The sequence below is a fragment of the Asterias amurensis genome, chromosome 20, assembly GCF_032118995.1.
Source record: "Asterias amurensis chromosome 20, ASM3211899v1".
In the NCBI taxonomy this organism is placed as follows: domain Eukaryota; kingdom Metazoa; phylum Echinodermata; class Asteroidea; order Forcipulatida; family Asteriidae; genus Asterias; species Asterias amurensis.
The window spans coordinates 5,310,656-5,336,330 of record NC_092667.1 but is presented as its reverse complement, the minus strand read 5'-3'; the positions used below and the strand labels follow the sequence as shown (position 1 = coordinate 5,336,330).

Here is a 25,675-nt window from a genome sequence, read left to right as displayed (position 1 = left end):
GTTTTTTGTTCAAATTTTGCTCAAAAAGCTACAAGGCTAAAGCCTTGCGTTTTTATCCAATTTTGCTCAAAAAGCTACAAGGCTATAGCCTTGCGTTTTTTGTTCAAATTTTGCTCAAAAAGCTACAAGGCTATAGCCTTGCGTTTTTATCCAATTTTGCTCAAAAAGCTACAAGGCTATAGCCTTGCGTTTTTTGTTCAAATTTTGCTCAAAAAGCTACAAGGCTAAAGCCTTGCATTTTTATCCAATTTTGCTAAAAAAGCTACAAGGCTATAGCCTTGCGTTTTTATCCAATTTTGCTCAAAAAGCTACAAGGCTATAGCCTTGCGTTTTTATCAAATTTTGCTCAAAAAGCTACAAGGCTATAGCCTTGCGTTTTCATCCAATTTTGCTCAAAAAGCTACAAGGCTATAGCCTTGCGTTTTTTGTTCAAATTTTGCTCAAAAAGCTACAAGGCTAAAGCCTTGCATTTTTATCCAATTTTGCTCAAAAAGCTACAAGGCTATAGCCTTGCGTTTTTATCCAATTTTGCTCAAAAAGCTACAAGGCTATAGCCTTGCGTTTTTTGTTCAAATTTTGCTCAAAAAGCTACAAGGCTATAGCCTTGCGTTTTTTATCAAATTTTGCTCAAAAAGCTACAAGGCTATAGCCTTGCGTTTTTATCAAATTTTGCTCAAAAAGCTACAAGGCTATAGCCTTGCGTTTTTATCAAATTTTGCTCAAAAAGCTACAAGGCTATAGCCTTGCGTTTTTTGTTCAAATTTTGCTCAAAAAGCTACAAGGCTATAGCCTTGCGTTTTTATCCAATTTTGCTCAAAAAGCTACAAGGCTATAGCCTTGCGTTTTTTGTTCAAATTTTGCTCAAAAAGCTACAAGGCTAAAGCCTTGCATTTTTATCCAATTTTGCTAAAAAAGCTACAAGGCTATAGCCTTGCGTTTTTATCCAATTTTGCTCAAAAAGCTACAAGGCTATAGCCTTGCGTTTTTTGTTCAAATTTTGCTCAAAAAGCTACAAGGCTATAGCCTTGCGTTTTCATCCAATTTTGCTCAAAAAGCTACAAGGCTATAGCCTTGCGTTTTTATCCAATTTTGCTCAAAAAGCTACAAGGCTATAGCCTTGCGTTTTTTGTTCAAATTTTGCTCAAAAAGCTACAAGGCTATAGCCTTGCGTTTTTTATCAAATTTTGCTCAAAAAGCTACAAGGCTATAGCCTTGCGTTTTTATCAAATTTTGCTCAAAAAGCTACAAGGCTATAGCCTTGCGTTTTCATCCAATTTTGCTCAAAAAGCTACAAGGCTATAGCCTTGCGTTTTCATCCAATTTTGCTCAAAAAGCTACAAGGCTAAAGCCTTGCATTTTTATCCAATTTTGCTCAAAAAGCTACAAGGCTAAAGCCTTGCATTTTTATCCAATTTTGCTCAAAAAGCTACAAGGCTATAGCCTTGCGTTTTTATCAAATTTTGCTCAAAAAGCTACAAGGCTATAGCCTTGCGTTTTTTGTTCAAATTTTGCTCAAAAAGCTACAAGGCTAAAGCCTTGCATTTTTATCAAATTTTGCTCAAAAAGCTACAAGGCTATAGCCTTGCGTTTTCATCCAATTTTGCTCAAAAAGCTACAAAGGCTATAGCCTTGCGTTTTCATCCAATTTTGCTCAAAAAGCTACAAGGCTATAGCCTTGCGTTTTTATCAAATTTTGCTCAAAAAGCTACAAGGCTATAGCCTTGCGTTTTCATCCAATTTTGCTCAAAAAGCTACAAGGCTATAGCCTTGCGTTTTCATCCAATTTTGCTCAAAAAGCTACAAGGCTATAGCCTTGCATTTTTATCAAATTTTGCTCAAAAAGCTACAAGGCTATAGCCTTGCGTTTTTATCAAATTTTGCTCAAAAAGCTACAAGGCTATAGCCTTGCGTTTTCATCCAATTTTGCTCAAAAAGCTACAAGGCTAAAGCCTTGCATTTTTATCCAATTTTGCTCAAAAAGCTACAAGGCTATAGCCTTGCGTTTTTATCCAATTTTGCTCAAACAGCTACAAGGCTATAGCCTTGCGTTTTTTGTTCAAATTTTGCTCAAAAAGCTACAAGGCTATAGCCTTGCGTTTTTATCCAATTTTGCTCAAAAAGCTACAAGGCTATAGCCTTGCGTTTTTTGTTCAAATTTTGCTCAAAAAGCTACAAGGCTAAAGCCTTGCGTTTTTATCCAATTTTGCTCAAAAAGCTACAAGGCTATAGCCTTGCGTTTTTTGTTCAAATTTTGCTCAAAAAGCTACAAGGCTATAGCCTTGCGTTTTTATCCAATTTTGCTCAAAAAGCTACAAGGCTATAGCCTTGCGTTTTTTGTTCAAATTTTGCTCAAAAAGCTACAAGGCTAAAGCCTTGCATTTTTATCCAATTTTGCTAAAAAAGCTACAAGGCTATAGCCTTGCGTTTTTATCCAATTTTGCTCAAAAAGCTACAAGGCTATAGCCTTGCGTTTTTTGTTCAAATTTTGCTCAAAAAGCTACAAGGCTATAGCCTTGCGTTTTTTATCAAATTTTGCTCAAAAAGCTACAAGGCTATAGCCTTGCGTTTTTATCAAATTTTGCTCAAAAAGCTACAAGGCTATAGCCTTGCGTTTTCATCCAATTTTGCTCAAAAAGCTACAAGGCTATAGCCTTGCGTTTTTTGTTCAAATTTTGCTCAAAAAGCTACAAGGCTATAGCCTTGCGTTTTTATCCAATTTTGCTCAAAAAGCTACAAGGCTATAGCCTTGCGTTTTTATCAAATTTTGCTCAAAAAGCTACAAGGCTATAGCCTTGCGTTTTCATCCAATTTTGCTCAAAAAGCTACAAGGCTATAGCCTTGCGTTTTTTGTTCAAATTTTGCTCAAAAAGCTACAAGGCTATAGCCTTGCGTTTTTTATCAAATTTTGCTCAAAAAGCTACAAGGCTATAGCCTTGCGTTTTTATCAAATTTTGCTCAAAAAGCTACAAGGCTATAGCCTTGCGTTTTCATCCAATTTTGCTCAAAAAGCTACAAGGCTATAGCCTTGCGTTTTTATCCAATTTTGCTCAAAAAGCTACAAGGCTATAGCCTTGCGTTTTTTGTTCAAATTTTGCTCAAAAAGCTACAAGGCTAAAGCCTTGCATTTTTATCCAATTTTGCTAAAAAAGCTACAAGGCTATAGCCTTGCGTTTTTATCCAATTTTGCTCAAAAAGCTACAAGGCTATAGCCTTGCGTTTTTTGTTCAAATTTTGCTCAAAAAGCTACAAGGCTATAGCCTTGCGTTTTTTATCAAATTTTGCTCAAAAAGCTACAAGGCTATAGCCTTGCGTTTTCATCCAATTTTGCTCAAAAAGCTACAAGGCTATAGCCTTGCGTTTTCATCCAATTTTGCTCAAAAAGCTACAAGGCTATAGCCTTGCATTTTTATCAAATTTTGCTCAAAAAGCTACAAGGCTATAGCCTTGCGTTTTTATCAAATTTTGCTCAAAAAGCTACAAGGCTATAGCCTTGCGTTTTCATCCAATTTTGCTCAAAAAGCTACAAGGCTAAAGCCTTGCATTTTTATCCAATTTTGCTCAAAAAGCTACAAGGCTATAGCCTTGCGTTTTTATCCAATTTTGCTCAAACAGCTACAAGGCTATAGCCTTGCGTTTTTTGTTCAAATTTTGCTCAAAAAGCTACAAGGCTATAGCCTTGCGTTTTTATCCAATTTTGCTCAAAAAGCTACAAGGCTATAGCCTTGCGTTTTTTGTTCAAATTTTGCTCAAAAAGCTACAAGGCTAAAGCCTTGCGTTTTTATCCAATTTTGCTCAAAAAGCTACAAGGCTATAGCCTTGCGTTTTTTGTTCAAATTTTGCTCAAAAAGCTACAAGGCTATAGCCTTGCGTTTTTATCCAATTTTGCTCAAAAAGCTACAAGGCTATAGCCTTGCGTTTTTTGTTCAAATTTTGCTCAAAAAGCTACAAGGCTAAAGCCTTGCATTTTTATCCAATTTTGCTAAAAAAGCTACAAGGCTATAGCCTTGCGTTTTTATCCAATTTTGCTCAAAAAGCTACAAGGCTATAGCCTTGCGTTTTTTGTTCAAATTTTGCTCAAAAAGCTACAAGGCTATAGCCTTGCGTTTTTTATCAAATTTTGCTCAAAAAGCTACAAGGCTATAGCCTTGCGTTTTTATCAAATTTTGCTCAAAAAGCTACAAGGCTATAGCCTTGCGTTTTCATCCAATTTTGCTCAAAAAGCTACAAGGCTATAGCCTTGCGTTTTTTGTTCAAATTTTGCTCAAAAAGCTACAAGGCTATAGCCTTGCGTTTTTATCCAATTTTGCTCAAAAAGCTACAAGGCTATAGCCTTGCGTTTTTATCAAATTTTGCTCAAAAAGCTACAAGGCTATAGCCTTGCGTTTTCATCCAATTTTGCTCAAAAAGCTACAAGGCTATAGCCTTGCGTTTTTTGTTCAAATTTTGCTCAAAAAGCTACAAGGCTATAGCCTTGCGTTTTTTATCAAATTTTGCTCAAAAAGCTACAAGGCTATAGCCTTGCGTTTTTATCAAATTTTGCTCAAAAAGCTACAAGGCTATAGCCTTGCGTTTTCATCCAATTTTGCTCAAAAAGCTACAAGGCTATAGCCTTGCGTTTTTATCCAATTTTGCTCAAAAAGCTACAAGGCTATAGCCTTGCGTTTTTTGTTCAAATTTTGCTCAAAAAGCTACAAGGCTAAAGCCTTGCATTTTTATCCAATTTTGCTAAAAAAGCTACAAGGCTATAGCCTTGCGTTTTTATCCAATTTTGCTCAAAAAGCTACAAGGCTATAGCCTTGCGTTTTTTGTTCAAATTTTGCTCAAAAAGCTACAAGGCTATAGCCTTGCGTTTTTTATCAAATTTTGCTCAAAAAGCTACAAGGCTATAGCCTTGCGTTTTTATCAAATTTTGCTCAAAAAGCTACAAGGCTATAGCCTTGCGTTTTCATCCAATTTTGCTCAAAAAGCTACAAGGCTATAGCCTTGCGTTTTTTGTTCAAATTTTGCTCAAAAAGCTACAAGGCTATAGCCTTGCGTTTTTATCCAATTTTGCTCAAAAAGCTACAAGGCTATAGCCTTGCGTTTTTATCAAATTTTGCTCAAAAAGCTACAAGGCTATAGCCTTGCGTTTTCATCCAATTTTGCTCAAAAAGCTACAAGGCTATAGCCTTGCGTTTTTTGTTCAAATTTTGCTCAAAAAGCTACAAGGCTATAGCCTTGCGTTTTTTATCAAATTTTGCTCAAAAAGCTACAAGGCTATAGCCTTGCGTTTTTATCAAATTTTGCTCAAAAAGCTACAAGGCTATAGCCTTGCGTTTTCATCCAATTTTGCTCAAAAAGCTACAAGGCTATAGCCTTGCGTTTTTTGTTCAAATTTTGCTCAAAAAGCTACAAGGCTATAGCCTTGCGTTTTCATCCAATTTTGCTCAAAAAGCTACAAGGCTATAGCCTTGCGTTTTTTGTTCAAATTTTGCTCAAAAAGCTACAAGGCTAAAGCCTTGCGTTTTTATCCAATTTTGCTCAAAAAGCTACAAGGCTATAGCCTTGCGTTTTTTGTTCAAATTTTGCTCAAAAAGCTACAAGGCTATAGCCTTGCGTTTTTTATCAAATTTTGCTCAAAAAGCTACAAGGCTATAGCCTTGCGTTTTTATCCAATTTTGCTCAAAAAGCTACAAGGCTATAGCCTTGCGTTTTCATCCAATTTTGCTCAAAAAGCTACAAGGCTATAGCCTTGCGTTTTTATCCAATTTTGCTCAAAAAGCTACAAGGCTATAGCCTTGCGTTTTTTGTTCAAATTTTGCTCAAAAAGCTACAAGGCTATAGCCTTGCGTTTTTTATCAAATTTTGCTCAAAAAGCTACAAGGCTATAGCCTTGCGTTTTTATCAAATTTTGCTCAAAAAGCTACAAGGCTATAGCCTTGCGTTTTCATCCAATTTTGCTCAAAAAGCTACAAGGCTATAGCCTTGCGTTTTTATCAAATTTTGCTCAAAAAGCTACAAGGCTATAGCCTTGCGTTTTTATCAAATTTTGCTCAAAAAGCTACAAGGCTATAGCCTTGCGTTTTCATCCAATTTTGCTCAAAAAGCTACAAGGCTATAGCCTTGCGTTTTCATCCAATTTTGCTCAAAAAGCTACAAGGCTATAGCCTTGCGTTTTTATCAAATTTTGCTTGATACTTTATTAAATTCTTTATTAAATTGTGAGTGCTATTTCAAATGTACAAGAATAAAGAAGGCTGATGCTATTTACAGAACTGTGTCTCATTATTTGTCTCGTTTACTTGGCCGCCATTTTTTCCCACAATGCAACAAATTGGGTGTGTACTAATGTAATAGGAGTTTCCTTGCGCAAAATGACTTGCTAAAAGCGACTTATATACGCACCCAATTGTATTGTGGGTACAAATGGCGGCTTGAGGGTCCCATCAGGATAAGGTGGGCCCTCAATATTCAATTTGGGGGGGGGGGGGGGGCGTAGATAGAGTTCAAACAATTAAAACACAAGTTACAAGGAGAGTCATGTTCAATTTTTTTATTGAAAATTTGGCCAAAAAAAAAGCAGAGTCGTGCAAACACCTGTGCCTGTCGGTGGACCCCCTCGGCCACCTGGAACTTGTGATGACCTAAAGGCCCAAGTGCAATGGTTGATATGTTCTCTGTACAGTGAAGTTCAATTAGATGTACTACTAGCGTCTACTTCAACAATGTAATGTCTCACAAAAATACAAACGAGCTAGACGCAATTTTGCGCTGTGTTTTAAACGCAAGCATTGAGCAGAAGGTAGTTGTTGCTTGCTTAAATGAACTGGTGCCCTCAAGGGCCAAAGATTTCACCGATTGTTGTCTTGCAACCAAGCAGCACTGGTGGTGCCAAGAGATGTAGACGATTGTTCCGATGGGATCCTAACTTAACAGATGATGACAACTTCTATCCAGATGATGATGTGCTGGTTGGAGAAACAAGTTTTGCAATGGCCACTAATTTCCCCCTTGCTTTTCATGGGGCTGCAATTTGGACACTCAGATGTAGTCAACTTACAAAATGACTACATGTGAACTTATTTTGACCAACTTTGACTTAAAACAAAGTTGACGAGTGTATAAATCACATAACTTGTACCAAAAGCTTCAAGTAAAATGCTAGACGTATTGACGATAACGTCGCAAATTTATGAACAGTTTTAGTAAGCTGAATAGTGACAATTTCTCACTATTTGTTTGCCAATAAATGATAACAAAGATGACATTGGATTTATATAACTTCTACCTTTTCTTAAAAAGACCGACTTTGACCATAACAACTAAACTTTTCAACCAACTGAGATTAATCAAGACCAGCACTTGTATGGAAGACTATGGGTAATTCAAAACACAGGTGAAAGTGTAGAGAATACGCCACACCAGGGGAACGGGTATTTTGTCACACATGTAGAGAACATGCAACACTAGGGGAAGTATGGGTAAATAATCACACAAGTAAAAGTGTGGAGCATAATCCACACCAGGGAATTATGGGTAATTCACCATGCATGTGGAAGTGTAGAGAACACAAACCCCAGGGGAATTATGGGTAACTCATCACACAGGTGAAAGTGTAGAGAAAACGCAAGACCAGGGGAATTATGGGTAATTCAGACACGTGAAAGTGTAGCGAATATGCAAGACAGGGGAATCATGGGTAATTCAAAACACAAGTAAAGGTGTGAAGAATAAACCACACTCAGGGAATTATGGGTAATTCTCCAGGCATGTGAAAGCGTAGAGAACACAGACACCAGGGGAATTATGAGTAATTCATCACACAGGTGAAAGTGTAGAGAATAAACCACACCTGGGAATTATGGGTAATTCACCATGCATGTGAAAGTGTAGAGAATGCAGACACCAGGGGAATTATGGGTAATTCAAAACACAGGTGAAAGTGTAGAGAATACGCAACAACTGGGAATTATGGGTAATTCAAAACACGGGTGAAAGTGTAGAGAAAAATGCAAGACCAGGGGAATTATGGGTAATTCACCATGCATGTGGAAGTGTAGAGAATACACGACACCAGGGAAGTATGGGTAATTCAAAACACGGGTGAAAGTGTGAGAAAACGCAAGACCAAGGGAATTATGGGTAATTCAGACACATGTGAAAGTATAGAGAATATGCAAGACCAGGGGAATCATGGGTTATTCAAAACACAGGTGAAAGTGTAGAGAATACGCCACACCAGGGGGAGTAATGGTAGTTCATCACACAAGTAAAAGTGTGAAGAATAAACTACACCAGGGAATTATGGGTAATTCACCATGCATGTGGAAGTGTAGAGAGTACGCCACACCAGGGGGAGTAATGGTAATTCATCACACAAGTAAAAGTGTGAAGAATAAACCACACCAGGGAATTATGGGTAATTCACCCATGCATGTGAAAGTGTAGAGAATACAGACACCAGGGGAATTATGGGTAATTCAAAACTCAGGTGCAAGTGTAGAGAATACACGACACCAGGGAAGTACGGGTAATTCAAAACACAGGTGAAAGTGTAGAGAATACGCCACACCAGGGGAAGTATGGGTAATTCATCACACAAGTAAAAGTGTGAAGAGTAAACCACACCAGGGAATTATAGGTAATTCACCATGTATGTGGAAGTGTAGAGAGTACGCCACACCAGGGGGAGTAATGGTAATTCATCACACAAGTAAAAGTGTGAAGAATAAACCACACCAGGGAATTATGGGTAATTCACCCATGCATGTGAAAGTGTAGAGAATACAGACACCAGGGGAATTATGGGTAATTCAAAACTCAGGTGCAAGTGTAGAGAATACGCAACACCAAGGGGGTAGTATGGGTAATTCAAAACACAGGTGAAAGTGTAGAGAATACGCAACAACTGGGAATTATGGGTAATTCAAAACACGGGTGAAAGTGTAGAGAAAACGCAAGACCAAGGGAATTATGGGTAATTCAGACACATGTGAAAGTATAGAGAATATGCAAGACCAGGGGAATCATGGGTTATTCAAAACACAGGTGAGAAGTGTAGAGAATACGCCACACCAGGGGAAGCATGGGTAATTCAAAAAACAGGTGAAAGTGTAGAGAATACGCCACACCAGGGGGAGTAATGGTAATTCATCACACAAGTAAAAGTGTGAAGAATAAACCACACCAGGGAATTATGGGTAATTCACCATGCATGTGGAAATCAGTGCTGGTGGAAATGTAGAGAATACGCCACACCAGGGGAAGTATGGGTAATTCAAAACACAGGTGAAAGTGCAGAGAATACGCAACACCAGGGGAAGTATGGGTAATTCATCACACGAGTAAAAGTGTGAAGAGTAAACCACACCAGGGAATTATGGGTAATTCACCATGCATGTGGAAATCAGTGCTGGTGGAAATGTAGAGAGTACGCCACACTAGGGGAATTATGGGTAATTCAAAATACAGGTGAAAGTATAGAGAATACGCCACACCAGGGGGAGTATGGGTAATTCATCACACAAGTAAAAGTGTGAAGAATAAACCACACCAGGGAAGTATGGGTAATTCACCATGCATGTGGAAGTGTAGAAAAAACACCACACCAGGGGAAGCATGGGTAATTCAAAAAACAGGTGAAAGTGTAGAGAATACGCCACACCAGGGGGAGTAATGGTAGTTCATCACACAAGTAAAAGTGTGAAGAATAAACTACACCAGGGAGTTATGGGTAATTCACCATGCATGTGGAAGTGTAGAGAATACACGACACCAGGGAGGTATGGGTAATTCAAAACACAGGTGAAAGTGCAGAGAATACGCAACACCAGGTGAGGTATGGGCGATTCAAAAAACAGGTGAAAGTGAAGAGAATACGCCACACCAGGGGGAGTAATGGTAGTTCATCACACAAGTAAAAGTGTGAAGAATAAACCACACCAGGGAATTATGGGTAATTCACCATGCATGTGGAAGTGTAGAGAATACGCCACACCAGGGGAAGCATGGGTAATTCAAAAAACAGGTGAAAGTGTAGAGAATACGCCACACCAGGGGGAGTAATGGTAGTTCATCACACAAGTAAAAGGGTGAAGAATAAACTACACCAGGGAGTTATGGGTAATTCACCATGCATGTGGAAGTGTAGAGAATACACGACACCAGGGAGGTATGGGTAATTCAAAACACAGGTGAAAGTGCAGAGAATACGCAACACCAGGTGAGGTATGGGCGATTCAAAAAACAGGTGAAAGTGTAGAGAATACGCCACACCAGGGGGAGTAATGGTAGTTCATCACACAAGTAAAAGTGTGAAGAATAAACCACACCAGGGAATTATGGGTAATTCACCATGCATGTGGAAGTGTAGAGAATACGCCACACCAGGGGAAGCATGGGTAATTCAAAAAACAGGTGAAAGTGTAGAGAATACGCCACACCAGGGGGAGTAATGGTAGTTCATCACACAAGTAAAAGTGTGAAGAATAAACTACACCAGGGAGTTATGGGTAATTCACCATGCATGTGGAAGTGTAGAGAATACACGACACCAGGGAGGTATGGGTAATTCAAAACACAGGTGAAAGTGCAGAGAATACGCAACACCAGGTGAGGTATGGGCGATTCAAAAAACAGGTGAAAGTGTAGAGAATACGCCACACCAGGGGGAGTAATGGTAGTTCATCACACAAGTAAAAGTGTGAAGAATAAACCACACCAGGGAATTATGGGTAATTCACCATGCATGTGGAAGTGTAGAGAATACACGACACAGGGAAGTATGGGTAATTCAAAACACAGGTGAAAGTGTAGAGAATACAGGACACCAGGGATAGCATGGCTATTTCAAAACACAAGTTTTCCAATGGCCACTAATTTCCCCCTAGACCTGACCTTTGACCTCATCTAAAACCAACCAATACAAAACAACTATAAATTATAGGAATCCAATGTCATCTTTGGTATCAAAAGGCAATAAAATTGGTGTTCTTACTAGATATTTTGATGTAAAGTGGCATGACCAAGCAAAACATGTTTCTCCAGCCATCATATCATCAACTGAATAGAAGTCCTCGTCATCCACCAAGTCCAGATTCCATTGGCTCAAGGGAAGACATCTCAAGGCACCTTTGATGATCACGAAGGATCCCCAGTACAAACCTGTTTACTCAAAAACAAAAGAATGACGTGACCAACAAAAGGCTAAATTATAAGGGGCCCTCATCCCGACGTCTTGAGAGATCTTGCCGACCAGAACTTTTTAGGGACCAACCACTACCTTCCAGCTCAGGCCCTAGTACAAACGCATGCTTCCAAAAATGCTCGCTCTAGCTCGTCAAATTTTGTAAGGCATTACACCAGCGAAGGAGAACACTAGTTGTGCATCAAATTGAATTTCAGTGAACAAAGAACATACCCTCCATTGCACCCAGGCCCGCAGGACCAACACTTGTTCCAGGCAGCCGAGGGGGTCCACCAACAGGCACAGGTGTTTGCACAACTCTGCGAGTTTTTCAGAGGGTTTGGATGAGGCCCTAACATACAGTAAATGGGTTGCTCCTACACAATGAGTCCATGTTTTAAATCTTGGAAATTTCATCAAAAAAGAAAAGAAAAAAAGAAAAAAAAATGTAACAGAAAAATGAAGAAACTGTATAAACAATTTACGCTATTTTCCAAGCTCTAAAATATATTCCAAATGTCTTTCATAAAAAAATATATAAAACAAACTTAAATTTTATTAACAAAAGTAATGAATTTTTGAATTCTTTTTAATAGAAATTTCCATATCTCTGCAAGATACTGAGGTTTCCATAGTTTTGTTTTTATGTTTGGTAAATGAAACAAAGTTAATGGCTTCGCTTGCAAGAAAAGTCATTAACTTTCTGACAGTTTCACTCATTTGAATGGTCTCATTTTTTGGTAGGAGCAACTCGTACATTTTACTTAATTAATACAAAGACATACGATTCAGAATTCAATTTAGTCTATATGATAGTTTGTTTAAGCTGTCAAAATAAACAACTGTATTTTTCAAATCTAGGTCCAAAAGTTTTGCAAGCCTTTGTTAAATATTTCACAAAACAGTTTTAATCAGAGTGCCTTCTCACTAGTAAAAACTCCCAAAAAGACAATCAGAGTGCCCTGATTATCTGCAAGGGAAGGTATCATTTACACACATTATAAAGTTCTGCGCAAATTTTGTTTAAAATTTCTTTTAACAGTTACAATCAGAGTGCTCTCTGACTGGTTAAACTGTTTCCCAAAAAGACAATCAGAGTGCCCTGATTATCTGCAAGGGAAGCTTTTCTTTGATTTTTAAAGATTTCTTTGGTGAATTTGGCATGTACGATTCTGAATCATATATCTTTGAATGATCTTAACAAACTAAAGTTGAAAACTAAGTAATTTAAGCACACAGGGGGAAGTGTGTATAAACCTAAACACAAATCAGAGTAGGTAAAAGTGGATGACAATACAAGAGAAAGTGTCACTTACTCACTACCGGAGGAAGTGTGAGCAACTCAGAGTAACACAAGGGTGTGTGTCAGTTACTCATTACACAAGGGAAGTGTGAGCAACTCAGAGTAACACAAAGGAAAGTGTCCGATACTCATTACACAAAGGAAGTGTGAGTAACTCAGAGTAACACAAGGGAAAGTGTCAGTTACTCGCTACACAAAGGAAGTGTGAGTAACACATGGGAGAGTGTCAGTTACTGGCTACACAATGGAAGTGCGAGTAACTTAGAGTAACACAGGGAAAGTGTAAGTTACTCGCTACACAATGGAAGCGCAAGTAACTCAGAGTAACATGTATGGGAAAGTGTCAGTTACTAGATAGCTACACAAAGGAAGTGTGAGCAACTCAGAGCAACACAAGGGCAGTGTGAACAACTCAGAGTAACACAAGGAGAGTGATGTCCGATACTCATTACACAAAGGAAGTGTGAGTAACTCAGAGTAACACAAGGGAAAGTGTCAGTTACTCGCTACACAAAGGAAGCGCAATAACTCAGAGTAACATGTATGGGAAAGTGTCAGTTACTAGATAGCTACACAAAGGAAGTGTGAGCAACTAAGAGCAGCACAAGGGAAGTGTGAGCAACTCGGAGTATTGTGTGAGTAATGTGTCAGTTACTGGCTACACAGAGGAAGTGTGAGTAACACAAGGCAGAGTGTCAGTTACTCATTACACAAAGGAAGTGCGAGCAACTCAGAGTAACACAAGGAAAGTGTGAGCAACTCAGAGTATTGTGTGAGTAATGTGTCAGTTACTGGCTACACAGAGGAAGTGTGAGTAACACAAGGGAGAGTGTCAGTTATTTGCTACACGAAGGAAGTGTGGCACACACTGAAACATTGACTAATTTACAAAAATATTTAACTAACTTATAAATAAACAGTAAACATTAAGTCAAATTTTGTTTGACTTCTAAGAACTTAGACACAAACATGTCTCCTATTTCAGGCATGCAAGTCTGTATTTTGATCAAAGAATTGACATTTCCAGAAATTCAGGCACAGCAAGATATTTTACTGTTTTTTAAAAATATTTTTCAATGGTTAAGAAAACCAAAACCATAAAAATCAAATCTTGCATGGCTGCTATTGCTGATGTATGAGATGGGCAAAACCCCGCCTATCTAATACCCTCTGGGGAAAAAAGTCCCATCCGGCTCCACTATATGGCAACCAAGTGTGTCAAACTCCATACATCAGCACACGCCTAAACTAACATGACCTAATTGAATGAGATAGAACAGTGAGAGAAACATTTCTTTGACGATGTTTCAATTTGTGAGTTTGATGATTGACCACACAAGGGAAGTATGGATAATCACATAGAGGGAAGTATGAGCGATTCACCACACAGCAAAAGTATGAGCAATTCACCACACAACAAAAGTATGAGCGACTTACCACACAACAAAAAGTGTGAGCAATTCTCCACACAACAAAATGTGTCAGCAATTCACCACACAACAAAAAGTGTGAGCGATTCACCACACAACAAAAAGTGTGAGCGATTCACCACACAACAAAAAGTGTGAGCGATTCACCAAACTACAGAAAGTGTGAGCGATTCACCACACAACAAAAAGTGTGAGCGATTCACCACACAACAAAAAGTGTGAGCGATTCACCAAACTACAGAAAGTGTGAGCGGTTCACCACACTACAGAAAGTGTGAGCGATTCACCACACAACAAAAAGTGTGAGCGATTCACCAAACTACAGAAAGTGTGAGCGATTCACCAAACTACAAAAAGTGTGAGCGATTCACCACACAACAAAAAGTGTGAGCGATTCACCAAACTACAGAAAGTGTGAGCGATTCACCAAACTACAAAAAGTGTGAGCGGTTCACCACATAACAAAAAGTGTAAGCGATTCACCAAACAACAAAAAGTGTGAGCGATTCACCACACTACAGAAAGTGTGAGCGATTCACCACACTACAGAAAGTGTGAGCGATTCACCACACAACAAAAAGTGTGAGCGATTCACCACACAACAAAAAGTGTGAGCGATTCACCAAACAACAAAAAGTGTGAGCGATTCACCAAACAACAAAAAGTGTGAGCGATTCACCACACAACAAAAGTGTGAGCAATTCACCACACAACATAAAGTGTCGGCGATTCACCACACAACAAAAAGTGTGAGCAATTCACCACACAACAAAAAGTGTGAGTGATTCACCAAACAACAAATAGTGTGAGTGATTCACCACACAACAAAAAGTGTGAGCAATTCACTACACAGCAAAAGTGTAAGCAATTCACCACACAGCAAAAGTGTGAGCAATTCACCACATAACAAAGAGTGTCAGCAATTCACCACACAACAAGTGTGGGCGATTCACCAAACAGCAATAAGTGTGAGCGATTTACCAACCATATCTCAATATAATTCTAACTTAATTCTACCTATATCCCTATAATATACAAGTAACTACGAAAAAGATACCAATGGTTGTGCATCTCTACCAGTGACGACGGCGACTCCTTGTGAGATGTGACACTCTCTGTCTGGATTTTGATCTGTGGAAGACAAAAAAAAAGGACAAGAAAAGATTAACCACTTGTGATGATCACTTAATACTGAAATGAAAACATGTGACGTAATTGTATTCATAATTAAACGCACCATAAGGGGCAAGTCCAGCTGTTATGTCAAATTTGGGCAACAATTTGTAAAATCACAAGGAGTATCAGTCCAGCATTTTTTTTTCAAATTTGAGCCTAAAACTGCAAAACTAATCACAAGGGCAAGTCTAGCAGTTAAAGCAAATTTGAGCCTTAAGTTTAAAGAATCACAAGAGGTAAGTCAAGCAGTTTTAGCCAATTTGGGCCTAAAATTTAAAAAAATGAAAGGGGCCGCAATTCCAGCAGTTTGATCAAATTTGGGCCTAAATTTAAAAACAATTTGCAAGGGGTCTGAGTCGTTGGAGGTACATGACAGTGATTTAAAGTAAGTTAAAACTTTTCCTGATACTAGCAAGCTTTATTTTTAACACCCAAGCAGATCCTTGCCATTTGATTGGAGAATTGTACGTCACGTGATAGAAAATATAAGTACCAAGTGTTGCACTCACCGTGCTTTTTCGTCCCATCAGAAAACTACTATTGCACGCTGCAGCGTACAATAGTACTTTTCGGATGGAACGAAAAAGCTGAGTAAAAACATCACTGCGTGTGCGTGTTTGGTAACACAGCAGTGTTACTTCCAATCAAAATGACAATGTCAAAATGATAAAACAAATAATGAATGTTTTTCATTCTTGCAATAGTGCAAATATTTTCATTTTCATTTCATTTGTTGAAAGCTGGAATGTTCCATTCAACTCGGCCCCGCCTCGTTGAATAGAACATTCCATCTTTCAACTCATGAACATATTCGCACCATTGCACTCATAAACATCATTATGTGTATACCTTACACTGTCGAAAATGTATAATTATGTAAAGGCTTACCTGCTATAAGGTGTTCATTGGTTTGACACTCTCTTTCTGGATTAGTTGATCTGAATAGATGAAAGAAGGGAAGAAAAGTTGAACATACAAACAATCATGTAAAGACATTTAAGAGCAAAGCATTTTACATTCAGCAAACATTCGGGCTAGACAGCTCAAGACAGAGTCTAGCAAATTAACCTGGAAGTCACGGGATCAAGTCGTGCTTAAATAAACTTTGTATTTTTCAACCCCAAATCACTTAAAGTTAAATATTAAGTCACTTTACTATGTAGTTCGTCTCTAGAAGACGATCAGAGCACACTGATCGAAACGTTGAGTTGAAACCAACGGTTCTTTTTTAGAACCACCCAACTCATTCAGAGGTAGTCATTACATGGTGTTACCGCAAACCATTTCCATACTTGATTATGGAAAACAAATGAAAGTTCTATTTTATTGGAAGATGTCGGTTTTATTCTTGTAGCTAAGTTTTGAAGTTTGGTTAGCTTTCTATTTATAAGCACGTTGGAAAATAGTACAAATGCGATTTTTGCCGTGGGGTGTATTTATCTTTTGGTGAACAGTGAGCATGTGAGAAATATGATTCACACATTGTTATTACCAATATTAACTTTGTTTCGTACCTGTACAGATGAGGCTGACTGAGTTGTCAAAGCAGCTTGCTGGTTGGTCTCAAGGGCTTCAATAACGACCACTTGGAGACACTTCCTCTGCTCAGTTTGACGAACAGAGACTTGGCTCACTTGATCTGCAGATGAAAAAAGAGGGAACGAGAATGAAACTCAACGCCTAGTTTGTGCACTTTGAATACAGCCATGCGGAACAATGTCCCTTGTAGAGTTGCATTTCATAGACCAACTGGCCCGATCCAAGACAACGTGTTTAATAATACTTCTACAATGTTTTTTTTTAAAGTTTTTGCATGAACTGAATTATTGAGAACCCTTCATATGAGGATTCCACAAGGCGCTGCTGCACACTCTGCAACCACTACCATAAACACCCCTTCTCTTCTGTGTTGCTGAGTCCTTTGCATTACAACTAACATGACACCATTTGATTTACGTCGCATCCTAAGGACGAAGCAATATCGGTTCAGTAAGTGTCATGCTTAAAGGCAGTGTACACTATTGGTAATTGTCAAAGACTAGCCTTCACAGTTGGTGTATCTCAACATAAATATGCATAAAATAACAAACCTGTGAAAATTTGAGCTCAATCCATCATCGAACTTGCGAGATAATAATGAAAGAAAAAAAAAACCCCTTGTCACAAGAAGTTGTGTGCATTTAGATGGTTGATTTCGAGACCTCAAGTTCTAAATCTGAGGTCTCGAAATCAAATTTTTGGAAAATTACTTACTTTTGAAAACTATGGCACTTCAGAGGGAGCCGTCTCTCTCAATGTTTTACACCATCAACCTCTCCCCATTACTCGTCACCAAAAAAATGTTTTATGATAATAATTATTTTGAGTAATTACCAATAGTGTCCACTGCCTTTAAGGAAACAAGTATCATGACCGGGATTCGAACCTATACTCTATTGATCAGAAACACCACGGCTTGAGTCCAGTGCACTGGACGGCTTGCTCATGGCACGTTAGAATCACAACAGCAAAAGACTCAAACTTGGCCTCAAAATTTGACTCGGCCTTGACACTGAGAACTTGTACGTAACTCATATTTTGGGTGGAGAAAATAAACTCACAAAGGGGATTGTTCTGAAGACTAAGTACTTATTTCCACATAGTAAGCTGCAGGCCTTGAAATGACCCGAAGCATCCACATGCAGCAATTGCCTTGATGCCCTGTGCTTGTGCTGTGGTGCCCTCTGCATGAAGGTTCCAATATAAACTTAAATTCTTACCAAAGGAAAATTGTTGTGCTCTTTCAACATGTTCAAGACCAATTCGGCCTAAAGCTGCCATGCTAAAAACATTACTCATGATCCAATTTCAATCGTACATATCGTACCTTTAGATGTGAGCCGTCATAGATTGCTGTTGACTCTGCGATGCTTCAACATTGATAGATTGAGACATCTCTGCTCAGTGTGATGGGTAGCCATCATGATTGAAGACCTGACCCTTTATCTGCATTAGTTCACCTGTAGAAGACAAAAGATGTAGGAATAAGTACAAATTTAAATATTCAGTGAGTAAACTACTCATAGAGTCAGGGTTCTCCACATACGGTGTATCCGCCCGTCCAAAACTCTCAAAATACCAATTGGGTCTGTTTAAAAATGTTGCACCCGGACAAAATCAACGAGTGCCTGGGCAAAATTGTCAGCGCCGTGACAACAAATCTTGAAAATTACTTTAATATGAAAACAAACCACCATTTTAATGCGCCTTAAAGTCACACAGCAGCATTAATCATAGATCGATCTGTGATATATATAGTGTACAGCGTCAGGTATCTTCAGATCTTGTAAAGCACTTCGCCTGCATATTTCTCTGTGTCAAAAGGTTAATAACTAATACATTTTTAGACAATGAACAGAACCATATGCCCAAGACTCAATTTTGAGTAGACCGCGCTCTAGCATGAGAGATTTTACATTGCCAATCAGGGGCCTGATGAAGTTGGCAATTCCATGGATGTTTAAACAAACAGTGCGCGATAAAAGGCAAGACTGCTGAACTCTGAGAGCAGGATAATTAAAAAATACCTGGGTGCAAGTCTAAACTTTTATTCCGAGTAGAATGCACAAAGTGGGATTTTAGTTTGAGACCATGGGTTTTGTTTGTGCTGAAAGGGTTTGCAAATATTTAGTGCAATATGTGGATCGTGTAGGAATAAATTGCACGATTTGATGATCGAGCTGGTATGGTGAGCGCCCAGACAAAATGTCACCCTGTGGAGAACCCTAGGTGTCTTGAGGAATTGTCAAATACAGTTGGTTCTACACAGAAACAGTGTTGTAAATCGTACCTGGTGATCATGACGTTGATTGAGTAGTCAATGCAGATTGCTGGCGACTCATTGAGGCTTCAACATTGATTGATCGAGACATCTCTGCTCAGTGTACATTCATAGATTGAGACACCTCTGCTTAGTGTGATTGACATCCACCTTGATTGAAGATCTGACAATATCTGTATGGAGTTCTTCTGTAGATGAAAAAAGAAATGACAACAAAACTCGTAATTGCATGAGTGCCTTTTAATTAATATTGACATGCAGAACAATGTTGTATGACTTGGGTGGATTTCACATTAATCTTATCCTCATACAAACTCATAGTGTCCCAAAGCCTTCAAAATCCTCCTGTGCTGCAGATCACTAACAACCCAAATCCTTCTTTGTCATACACTTCAGCAATGAGGATATTGAAGGAGTTGGGCCCTATAGGGTTAACATGAAAAAATCACAAGGGTCATGTCCAGCAGTTTTATCCTATTTGGACCTAAAGTTGAAAAAATCACAAAGGTTAAGTCCAGTAGTTTTATCAAATGTTGACAACAAAATTACAAAAAACACAAAGGGTTCAGCAGTTTTATCGAATTTAAGCCAGAAAGTTAAAAATTCACAGGGGTAAGTCCAGTAGTTTTATCAAATATTGCCAAAAAGTTCCAGAAGTTTAATCAAATTTTTGCCTAAAATTAAAAAGATTACAAGAGCAGCAGTCTAATAGAAATGAAAAATTCACAAGAGGTGAGTCCATCAGTTTTATCATTTACTTTTGTACTGGTATCCTGCTCATTTCTACTTAGCAGACAATTTTCTGCTTCAGCAGCTCTATAAATTTTGGCCCTGGGCAACCATGGCTTCTGTGTAAATCCAGGCTTGAGTAATGCAATCTGATTATCACATACCTTTGTTATCGACACTCCTTGGTATCTGTGGTCCGCCAACTTCATGCCATGGATGCTGATTGATAGAGTCGGAGGGGGCGATCACTGCAAATAAAAAAATAGAGCGTTTCTAAATACCTGTTATTATTATTAATGTGACGCCACAAATTTGTAACGAATAATTCGCAACAGTTGAACCGAGTTCAACTCGTGCGAAAAATTTGCAATGAAAATGGAGCTACTGTATGTCAACACTCGTATCGCATTTGCATTTGCAGGAAGTAGGAACTTGGCATAAACTTCCCAAATCCAAATTCAGGCCTGATACTTCACGGAGGCGATTCAGGGGTTGCCCTTAACTTTTTTTTCAACTGGCCAGCAGGACCAGTTGGCTTGATTTTTCACTGGTCCGCCAGGTTTTTGACTGGTCCGTCAAATTTTTTTATATGTTTTTTTAACTAAAAAAATACTGTTGTATACCAACTGCTCGATTTTTAATCGCCGCTATTTCAAAATTCAACATGAATTGCAACGTCAACTTAACTGCACTGGAAGCCATACTTTATTTATGTGTACCAAGTTATTGTGTTCGTAAGGGGGCTCACTAATTTGAGAGTATTTTTTCTTTAAAAAAAGTAATAATAATCTTATTAAAATTAATTTAAAAACAGGTCAAATTATTTGTGAGAGCAAATTGGAAAATTTAACATGATCTTTATTTAGGTAATTTTTTAGTCTACGGTTTATTGTAAGCATTGGACATCGAAGTATTCTCAAGTACGAAGAACATTTGTATGAATTTGTTTTTATTGTTTTACTTAACAAAAAAAACCACTTTAAAACCGACTGTTAAAAATATTAACTTTTTATGTATTGCCTTCAAATCTACAGTGGGGAGGGTTTACGTGCGATCGCTTAAGTTATTTTATCATGTATAAACATTGCCTGTTTGTACTTTTAATATTAAGTATTCATAAACACAATACATCGTACCGACAACCGAAGTTCCCAAAATCTTCCCACTTTCGTCCAGAAAAAAACCAACAAAAAGTAGACATCAAAATAGTTGCAACATCCATGGAGAAGCATACGGCGTTTTACGGTATTTTTTTAATTATGTGTACGGAATGGTCGGTGCCGTTGTCTGTTTTGTGAAGAAAAAAATTCATTTAAAAGCAGCAAAAACAACTGCGCCTTTGTTAAACCATGGAGGTGTTGCATTCGAGAACCCAAGTATTTCTTGAAATTTGAACCCGCAAAAAAAAACAACGAAGCAACCGCGCATTATATTTGACCAATAAAACCATGGAGCAAAACTAGATCGCCCACCGATCGCCCGCAAAAAAAAACAAGCCCCAAATAACAAAAAAAAATAAGCAAAATCAGGACGGAAGAACCATACTAATCCCAATTAAATACTCCTTTTTGCTCATCAAGAGTATCCTAACTTTGTAATTTTTGTTCAATGAAGCCTCACCGTCTCGCTCGTTTTTCGTAAACACGCTAGACTCTTTTCCCCACACGGAAATCTGCTCCGTTGACGACGACGACCATGCTGCTGCTGACACAGGGGTCGAAATTGCCACTAGCCCGCTAGCCCGGGACTACCAGATTTACAGCCGGGCTACTGATTTTTCCAGTTTGATAGCCCGACGGGCTAGTGGAAAAACAAAGCAAAAATCATCATTACAAATAACAAAGAACTGTGCTATGGTGTATTGTAAAGTTTGAGCCGTGACGCGAGACATAACGTGTCTTTCGGGCTACCAAAATCTCATCAGGGCTACTAAAAATTATTGGTTACTAGCCCTGCTGACTACCATGACAATACACTTAATTTCGACCCCTGTGACAGAATGTGTTTTGCTTTGTGGTCTTTTGTCAAGGCGATTGAAGCTAGTTTTGTAAGCTATCGCGTACTTTCACCAATAGAGGGCGTCTATTCTCACGCTATCGAATATTCTGAAACGCCCTCTAGCGATCAATGTTTCTTACACTTTTTGGCACACGTGAACTAATACGAAGACTACAAGCATTTACGTTGCATGATGGGATTTTGCGCTGTGTGTACATGTGTATGTGTTATCGTGGGAAGTTTGCCAGCGTTCAGCGGCACTTCGGGTGATTTTTTTACATTTTATCCAAACCTTGAGTGAATGTTTTTATGTTTTATTCGAGCCTAAAAATATTTAAATAATAGTCATAGTTCTGTAGTACCGCTGCCGATATTTTTGACTGGTCAGCCGGACCAGTTGGCAAGGTGTTTCAGCTGGTCCGCCGCGATTTCTACTGGCATTTGGCCAGCGGACCAGCGTTAAGGTCGAACCCTGGCGATTGCCTCCGTTGCCCCTTGCCATTGCCTTGGTGCCCATGAAATGTTCCAGTAGAAATTTACAATTTCCTCATAGGGTGCCCTTTGCCAAAGAGAAAATGCCTTGGTGCCCTTGCCCTATCAAAAACGAAGCATACAATTTATCTTAAAATTTGCACATTTTGCATGAGTCGGGTGGGGGGGGTGTTGTAAGTATTGAATACACAAGTGACAGGTGATGTCAGTGTTGAAGAAGGAGTTGTATCCACTGGCCCATGTGGGCAGCAAGTCTTAAATTAATAAAAGGCTGAAAGGCATGGGGGAAAATTGTTCGGTCTGTGTGTTTTACCAAATAGTATTTGGTTTAGTTTTTGTACTAAATTCTTCAAACATTGAGGTTGATAGTATTAGCGTGAATCAATAGAATTAGTAGTATGTGTTTTCATTTTTTATTGAAATGGCATGGTCCACAATAGTGCATGGGACATGGTATTTTGGCTGGTACTTATTCTGGTAAGCATAATTTTGTTGGATGCTTGGCTACTTTTTGTGCTAAAGCAGCTCTATGAAACATGTTTAGTGTCCGGGTTTCTCAGACAAAGGAAGGAGGAGGGGCTTTTTATTTTAAGATGACCACCATTATTTTTAAAATGTCAAATATGTTTTTTTTTACTGCTCAAACACACACTACATAAATGAAACATTTTGGTAAAAGACATTCAGATTAATTTTGCTGAGATCGTTTAAAATAACCCTTTATTCATAAAAAAAAAAATGTGAAAAAAAAGGGACGGCCTCTTAAAAGGAAGCCGGCGGGAACGCTAAACAAGTTTCTTTTTTACTCGGCCTGAAAAGGCAGGGAAGAAACCATTGACTGAGCAAGTCGTATACAAAATAATTATGTTTGCATGTTTTTGAATGAGTTGTGTAGTATGTGTAAAACAAAACAACTTTTTTCAAAATTAGAGCGAAGAGCCAGGGCCCAATTTCATAAAGCCTGTAAAGGCCAAACAACAAAAAATACCAGTTGATCGTCCGGATTTTTCAAAAAAGAGGAGGATGAGGGCCTTACTATTTACTATTTTTTTAAGATGGCCGCTAAGTATTTCAAATCAAACAGGCCACCAATTCTTTAGTTTGAACCAATCGCAAACTTATTTTATACATATTAGTTGCATGAGGACCTGTGTTAACACTAACACTAACAGGGTCGGATAACACTAAAAAGGATTGCTGGTAGGCATTCACTATTATTGTTTTATGAAACAGACAGTTACAAGTGTTCGAGAGCATCAAGTTAGATTTTGGAAAAGCACCCTAAGCCAGTCCTTTTGAAAAGATGGACTTTTTTTAATACAAAAATCGAAAAAATTGTAAATAGTAAAAAAAAGAAGATGCGGCCACAAAAAAGGATGCAGAGGGGACGATCAACTGGTATTTTTTTTATTTGGCCTAAGCACACAAATTTGCTTAGCATGAAATTTCTTCCTTGATAAGAACAGGATTACCAACCAAATTTCCATTTGTTGCACATTGCTTGTTACTGGTATTCAGCTGTTGCTTACTTATCCTGAAAATCCTGAAAATTGGGTTTGTAATCCTGTTTTTATCAAGAAAGAACTTTCACGCTAAGCAAATTTCTGTGCTTACATGCTTTATGAAATTGGGCCCAGTTGAGTTGAGTCTGTTTTGTTTTAAAGCCATTGGACCCTTTCGGTAAACAGTATTGTCCAAGGTCCACACTTCGTGTATCACAACTTCTATATCAAATAACAAACCTGTGAAAATTTGGGCTTAATCGGTCATCGGAGTCGGGAGAAAATAACGGGAAAACCCACCCTTGAATCCGCGCATTTCGCCGTGTCATGACATGTGTTTTAAATAAATCCGTAATTCTCGTTAACGAGAATTGATATTGTTTTACTGTTTTCTCAAAAAGTAAAGCATTTCATGGAATACTATTTCAAGAGAAGTATTTCACCACTACCTTCTGTAAACCCTGTAAGTTATTTGTAAATCTGTGATTTTTTTTTTTTTTTTTCTGTACCGAAAGGGTCCAATGGCTTTAAGAAGTCAATACTAAAAAATAAATAAAAAAGGAACTTGTGAAAATAGTTTCGGTCAGTACAGATGTTAAATCCAGGTCCATATCCGATACAAATTTAAAAACTGACAAATAATTTTTTAATTTGTTTTAAAAGTTCTGTTGAGAATGAAATAGAGGAGACTGCGCAGCATTCAAAATTAAAAAACTGCAAATTGGACCTTGTGGTGTTGCATTTATAAATTGGATAACTTTCCGTATGGCGCCACCACCTTTTCACTCATTTTTACAAAAAGGGATATATCAATCAGGTAAATTAGATACTATATTATTTTATTTCGAATGAAAAAGTGGTGGCGCCATACGGAAACTTTTCCTATAAATTAATTAACGGAGGTTAATGCAAACATTAAAATAAAATAATAAAAAAAATTTAAAAAATCTTTCTGTATCCTGCTGTCCACTTCTTTTTCACTAATTTTTACTAAAATAAAACTTTAATTTCCAAAACGAATGAAAAAGTGGTGGTAGGCAAGATGCAAAACCTTAAAAAAAAATGTATAATTGTAATTAAATAAGAAACAATGAAAAAGTTGTGGCAGGACCTACAATTCAAACTTTGCAATCAAAAATATTAACAAGAAAACAAACGATAAAAATTTTTAAGAAAATAAATAGGATTTTGGCAACAAGTTAGAAAAAAAACAAAGCAACAAGGGCCCATCATCATTCAACAAACACTAGAGGGTAATGACTGATTAAAATAATTTGTTAAATAAATAGCGCTGGAAATGACAACACAATACACCCCCCCCCCCCTCCGCACAAGATGTTCACGCCCATTTTGGTTTGGCATATGGCCCAAATACTCGCAATGCATGATGGTCGCCATAATGAAAGGAGAAAAAACCGAGAAAAAGCCGAACCATTTTTGTAAAAAAAAACACGAAAGCGTGCTCTTTTAAATCTGTCCACCTCACAATAGTTTCTATGGGTGTCAATGATAAAAAATGAAATACTCACGCATTATTTGGTCGCAAAAATACTTCTTTTCCGGACCATTTTCCTGTACCCACGTGTGAAAATCACGCATTTCTCTGCTGTCCTCCATCTTTGAATTGTGCACTCAGCCCGCTACAAATGGATGCGCGCGCATGCGATGAGCAGTGACCGACGTTGGAGTGACCAATCAGAGGGCTTGAGGGCTTCGCGCACTCTTCCTGCTGACAAGTACTGCAGTGATTGGGTTCAGAATCTAAGACGATTAACATCTATATGTAAGAAAGGGGGCCAATGAAAAGTCCTTTGACAGGAGACTCCCCCCCCCGCCCCGCCCCAGAACCTTGTTTATACAGTTGACAGGGGATGTTCATTTTGTTTCTCTGCGTTTTCTGGATAAAAATAACTTCAAGAGAATGAGAAATTGCTACAAGACTATGAGGCAACTGAGGAATGGGGGGGGGGGTGATTGTTACAGCTAACACTGTTTATTATTGGTGATTTTTCACTGATAATTCTTATCTTAAGACCTAAAATAAAAACTTAAAAAGAGTGT

The 25,675-nt window shown here is 38.2% G+C and overlaps 1 long non-coding RNA gene across 1 annotated transcript; it reads right to left on the bottom strand.

Moving 5' to 3' along the window:
• Nucleotides 1–14,211: 14,211 nt before the first annotated feature.
• LOC139952423 (uncharacterized) lies at nucleotides 14,212–25,227 on the bottom strand. The gene is made up of 7 exons (XR_011787892.1): nucleotides 25,144–25,227; nucleotides 19,787–19,870; nucleotides 18,903–19,081; nucleotides 17,940–18,072; nucleotides 16,588–16,712; nucleotides 15,962–16,011; nucleotides 14,212–15,028 (listed from the first exon to the last, which is right to left on the bottom strand). It is a non-coding gene; the product is annotated as an uncharacterized lncRNA (long non-coding RNA).
• Nucleotides 25,228–25,675: the final 448 nt, after the last annotated feature.